Source organism: Theropithecus gelada, chromosome X (assembly GCF_003255815.1).
Source record: "Theropithecus gelada isolate Dixy chromosome X, Tgel_1.0, whole genome shotgun sequence".
NCBI classification, from domain to species: domain Eukaryota; kingdom Metazoa; phylum Chordata; class Mammalia; order Primates; family Cercopithecidae; genus Theropithecus; species Theropithecus gelada.
The window spans coordinates 6,860,506-6,867,306 of NC_037689.1; positions in this window are offsets into that span (position 1 = coordinate 6,860,506).

The window sequence follows — 6,801 nt, forward strand, 5'->3', positions numbered from 1 at the left end:
TTCTTGTCTCTACAGCGTCTTTCATATTTTCTGCTACTTCCTGTGTTTCGCAAGGGCTACCTCAAAACTTGCTCCCATCCCAATCCATTATGATCCTTTAAGCCATCCACTTGCTCCTGGGTTGTCTCCCACAGGAATGGCAGGAGGAAGCGCACATTTGGCATAAGGTTAAAGCCTGGCCTTTGAAGCTGGAGTGGAGCCATTCAGTAATCATTAAACTCCAGGTCCTTGTGAAGCAGAACTGTCCAGCCATCTGATGACATGACATTGACCATTTGCTAATGAGTTGCTCACAGAAAGTCTAAATCCATTCTTTGAGAACCTATGACTGCACTGTACTAAAAACTGGACTTAATAAGGGACCAAAGAAAGTAAAATTTAATAGTGTCCTTATCAAAAAAAGAACAAAAAAGGTAAAAGACAAATTAATAACAGATCAGGATTATGACTACTCTCACTCCTTAAAAAAACTTTGAAGAACCACAATTCTTACTCACGCTGCTTTTTATAGAGAGGGAGGGAGGGACTGAGGAACTACACGTTTCCTTCTCAAGGTATTTCCTTAAAAGGAGCCCAGCTAGATGGAATATATAGGAGTCAATTCAACAATATATCCTAATTTGTTTACAACAAGCTACGTTCTGATCAGGGACCCCTTCTTATCCTTCTCTTCTATATACTATTTCCCATATAAAACGGAACAATATAAATGTAATAAGAAGATGAATCATGCACACAACTTACTGTCTAAATAAATGAGAGTTTATACTCCACTGGCTTCATCAATGTAACTTTAGTAATACAGGAATCTCTTGCCAAGGAAAATAAAAGTTGTAAAAAAAAAAACTATTGCTCATTCCAGCAACTGCCTGAAAGATCCATCAACTCCTCAGTAAAAAGTGTCAAATGACATTTCTCAATGCCAAAGCTCTTTGAATCCCTTGTCTAAAAATCCTCCTCTTGTTGTCCACTAATCCTCAATTATTATGATCCCTACTGAATTCTAACCAAACCATCCCCCACTTTAAAAAACGCACTTTACACCAGACTCCAAAATCAGAATAAATATACCTATACCTAAAGCCCTTCCACATGTGTGACATACTAGTGCCTCTATCGAGATAGTGCTCTTGTTTACAGCATTATGCAAATAATGTCAGCACTGTCTTATGAACAAGTTGTTTGGCTGATATTTGGGAGTAGAGTATATGGGGAGCATAGTTACCACTGTTGTGCATCATATCACAGTAGACTAAGCCTAGAAGCTACGATCAATATCTACGGATATTTCAGAACCCTATTGCCTGAATGATCTACAGGAAAATTCAGAAAAAAACAGTTACCAGTCCAGATATGTAAATGTGCAATAACACAACCTTAAAAAGTAAAAGGGTATGAATGTATTGAGTCTACAGATAATCAAACTCATTGTGCACATGACAGAAAACCCTGAACCAGAGAAGGAAGCGATTAATCAGAGCATCTATAAAAATTGGCAGAAGTGGGAGGATCACTTGAGTCCATGTATTTGAGACCAGCCTGAGCAACACAGTGAGATCTTACATCTAAAAAAATAATTAAATAAATTAGCTGGGCATGGTGGCACCCACCTGTATTCCCAACTATTCAGAGGGCTGCAGCATGAGGATTGCTTGAGCCCAGGAGATAGAGGCTGTGGTGAGGTATGGTCATGCCACCACCCTCCAGCCTGGGCAACAGAGTAACACACTGAGGAAAAAGCACGTATATATATATAGACATAAAATTCCTTATTTGTGTCACAGATATTTATGAAACATATCCTCCACTAAAAGTGGCATGGGACTGTCTGTTCCCAAAGTTTCTGGTTGGACTAGAGAGAGAGACAAAAAATCTCCTAAGTCCCTTTTTTTCTAATACAAACAGCCTGGGGATGTGGGTGCAGGGACAGCGGGAAAACTCTGGCTTGCCCTGTATGTTCCTGACTCAACGTACATGCCCCTTGCTGCCCAAGTCCCTTATTGCCCATGCGCCTTGCTGTCTTCTGCAGAGGTGTGCAAGTAGACATCGTGACTTTCTTCTGTCTCGCTGACTACGACTAAGTCAGTAGATCCTCAGATCAATCCTCCCAGAAGTTGAAATGTGAGTGAATGTGAGGAGGAGCCCGTGGGCATGGTCCAGGGCCTCCTAGGGAGAAGGGCTTTGAGGTCCCCGTCTTTCTCCTAACAGGCAGTGATGCAGCTATGGTGTTGCTGTTGTAGGGGGCCTGGACAGGGGAGAAAGGAGGGCCATAGAGCACAGGAGGTTCTGGCGAACATGGAGTGAGTTTTGAAGGGGGAAATTATTTGTGGTAGTTGAGTCTTTAGGCATACAAAACCTCCCACAGAGGATGGATTCCAGAGTTCTCAATGGGGACCTGAAAGGGGGTGAAAGAGTGCAGGACTACAGGGTGCCAAATGGGCTTGGGTGAGGCTGGGTGCCACAGCCCACAAGGCAGGTACCAGGCACCAATCTCACTTTGCATGCTCCTTGAATGCCCACCTCAATGCATGTTCACTGGGCATCTTCCAGTGGATCCCCTTGCCCATGTGGTGAACTCTGCGGAGCTGTGAGGGTGTGAGGGTTGCATTCCTGCATTCTGGATCCTTTCTCCCCAATTCAGACCCAGCTGATAGATCCTCAGACCAGTCCTCCCAGGAGTTGAAGTCTGAGTGAGTGTGGGGAGGAGCCAGTGGGCTTCTGGAGCATTGGGCAGCATGGTCCCTGACCCTGAAGGGTGAAGAGTCTTCGTCCTTTTCCTGGTGTAATAGCATCACCATGGGCCTTGTGGGGCACTCAAAATGAAGGAGGAAGGTGGGTCACGGAGTGGAGGGGGTGCAGGTGAAGATGAGGAGAGTGCTGGGGGGTGCTATTGGAGTTTTCTTAGTCCTGGAAGCACCTGAAACCCTCAGCAGAAGACACATTCCAGAATCCTTGGTGGGGACCTAGGAAGCAGGGAGGTGGATGGTTAGGAAAGGGCCTGGGAGCTGGGAACCCTGTGGGCTGGTGACCAGGCCCAAGATCTCTTGAGCACCCCACGGAGCTGTCCAGTGACGAGTGCCCTGCACTGTGTGACAACTTCACAACTCCACCCTGGATGTCTGAATAGGACTGTGTGTTCGAACAAAGCTTGATTGTACAGGGGAAATGGGCCTAGCAAATGGATGTGTGACAAAAACCGTGGTCACTGCAGTTTTAATTCTCTAACTGTATTTTCCTAAATGTCTCCACAGAGTAGAGTTCAGCTGTGAAACCAAACCTCATTGGAAATATCCTGTCTTTTGCCAGGAGCCTTAAGACATTGCTCAGCTAGCTTGACCACCTTAAGTGGCTTTGCAAACATTTCATTCAGAAGGCACACACACTTATACTTGCCCTGGGACTTTCAAAGTGTTTGCAAATTTAAAAAAAAAAATTGCAAGTTAACATTTGTCCATGAAAGTGGTCAAATATAGCTGTCCTCTCAAGCGCATTTTCCCAATCGTAGTATTGTGTTTGCAGAGTGAAATATGAGTTGGCGAGGAAGATCAACACATAGGCCTAAACCAAGATGATATTTACAATCTCTTCAGCTGATTGGGCCTATGCATGTGAGTGACTTAACATTTGATGTTTTCTATTAGCAGAAATTTCTTTTTGTGGTAGTGTTATTGCAGTATTATAGATGCACTGATAAAAGTATCCCATGCTGACAAAAAATGATCATAGCATCTCAGAAGGAAACACTAGCCCAAGAATATTATGTTCTAGTTTCACCTGAATGGATGATCTGTGTTCCCCAGATTTTGCACATGAATCTCTCCTCATGTTTATTGATAACAGATTATACCAATTCATCCCAACATAAATTAAAACTGCTTCCAAAGCCCTTGAGGGTGACTGTCTTAGAGTAACCTCTCTGTAGGAAGAATAACTTTATGAAGAATCGGTTTATGGAATAGTGTTGGAGAAATGTCTTTAGACATTCGTGATCAGAAAAAACTCTGTATTCTGTGTATTTATATTATTGACATGTATTAATAAAAAAACCTTTTATCTGCACACACACATATATATCCCTAGCCCCTGGAGCCCAGTCATGCAGAACCTCGAGAAGAGGAACCACAAACTAAAAATCAGGATCCTACACCTGCTCATGAGAGAGATCAGGGTACAGCTGAAATTCAAGATGCTGGGAAAGGAAAGAAAGAATGTCTACGGGGGAAGGAGGCCTATGTGTGCCTCAAGCATTATGCCATGACCAGTAACAGGAGGAAACAAAACATTAGGAAAGGATCTCAAACATTTGCTGACAGTTGACTGGAAAAGTGAGGAGGATATTTTGCAGCACCACGCAGTCCCTGAATATAATGAATATTTTCTTTTTGTTTGAGATGTATTTTGTATGCTTGAAAATATAGTCCTTGCTAAATCAGGTGAAACCATTTAATTTGACATATACAAACGTACATTACTTCACTAGTTTAATTTGATCTTGTTAGAATGTTGTTATTTGGGTTTCTGAGCCACGGTGTCAGCAGTGTTGTACATATCCCTTTATAGCATGTAGAATGTCAAGTCATCTTACCTTATAACACCCTGAATAAAGCCCATTTGCATAGGAATGTTAGCTCCATTTTATAAATAAGAAAACTGAGGCTTAGAGATTGAGGCCTATGAAGAAGAGTTGACTCATGGAGATAGAACTCATATTACATTCCAAGATTTGCATTGTTCCTACCATCTATGTTGTTAGAAAACATGAATGATTTTGCTTAAAATGTTTAATACTCGAATGTGTCTGTATGGTAAGGTACTTCAATATTGCCTCACAAGAAAACACAGTTCAATAAAGCAGGATAGCAACTCCAGAAAAGAGCTCAATGAATGACAGCCACTGTTCCCTTTCTTTGGTATTTCTGGCAATATATTTGGAAAAGCTGGATAATTCAGGACACTGGCATGCAGATAGCTATGTTAGTGTGATTTTAAGGGACTTTTAAATGTTGTTTAAATACTATTATAATTAGAAAATTCAGAGTATGATAAGATTATCATGAGACAAATTATTTCCTCAGTGGGTAGCATTTTCAAGCTAAACATTGACAGAATTTGGGCCATGAGTTATTATTTTAGCAATTCACTCTTAAGAGGTTTCCAGAATATGACCATCAACAATACCCAGTAATTCCTTTGAACTCAGGTTCCCATATTTTCACTGGAAGACAGTGATTTTGCTATTATATTTAGCACTTTTTTCTTAATGGGATTTATTTATGGAAAGTCACATATAGGACAGTTGGACCTAAGCATAACTTTAAATTAATTAATTTAATTAATGAATTTTAACTAAAACATTTTCAACAGGGGATGGGCATCAGGACTATAAGGTTTGTCATAGACCCACCAATTTTGTCTCCACTAAAAATACAAAAATTAGCAGGGCATGGTGGCACATGCCTGTAGTCCCAGCTACTTGGCGGGGCTGAGGCAGGAAAATCACTTTAACCCGGGAGGCGGAGGTTGTGGTGAGCCTAGAACTCGCTACTGCACTCCAGCCTGGGCGACAGAGCAAGACTCTGTCTCAAACAAACAAACAAAAACACAAACAAAAACAAAAAGAGCAAACAAAAACAACAACAAAAAAACAGAGTTCAAATGCAGACTTTCTTTGAAAGGTAGTTCAGACCCCAAATGCCTGACCGCAAGACTTAAACACTCTCAGATACGGAAACAAATTGGGTCAAAGCCATATTGAATCATCAAATATGAAAGCATTTCTTACATCTGAGTATAACCAATAGCTAACAATTTTCGGCTTCTTTTCTAATTTCTGCTTTTAACAAATACATAATGCATTTGTCATATCAGTTTGTATGAAATATGCTGAGCACTCAAGGAGATTCTCCCACCTACTCTACCATAATTTTTGAGATTCTGGATGAACCCATAAATCCTACATCCATTTTTGCTCTTATTGTAAATGTATTAAAGTTTGTTTTAATACTGATTTCTGTATTCCTTGGTTCTGCTGAATAGAATACAAAAATAATCTGATTTTCATAATTTGTTTATCATAACAATCAGCTTCAGTTGAATCATAATATCTGAGTTGAGATTTCATTGCTCCTAAGAAAATGAGCAGGCACTCTGCTTGATGTTTGTTTTCCTATATGAAGACCCACATGAGTGTTACTGGATTTTGTCAAATTCTAAATTCTCTGGCTCTTAAAGAATAATTGCATTTTAAAGACTTTCTGCAGTGAAGCCATGAATGACTTAATAATAAAATGGCAAGAGACAGTCTAGTTTCTGTGGCTGATGAAGTAGGGAGAATGCATGTAGGTCAGTAATGCCCAAGGTGGGTATAGGATGCCTCTGCTAAGCATGCTCCCTGCTCTCCTGTCAGTCTTCATGAGCTACTATATGTAATTAGATTGAAGACACATATGATAGCATCACCTCTAACCATATCATAGGTTACAAATTACAGGTTTCTGCCTTGAGACATCAGATGATAACATTTAAAGTTCAAAAACCATAAGAAACGAATTCCTGAGTAGTCGATATAAGTATCTTTTACACATATTTTCCAAATTGCTGACTGTTAATTAGAAGAGCTTCTGAATGTAAAGGAAGGACTCCATGTTTAGGGAAGAAATTACCTAAATGTGTTTACTCTCCACTGCTGAACCATTCCATTAGACATTTACATTAAAAGATAGTTTTCAGGCAATTTCCAGGAGTCTATTGAACAAGCCTTAATTGTATTCTTAGGAAAATCATAGCCTTAAATGCATACCT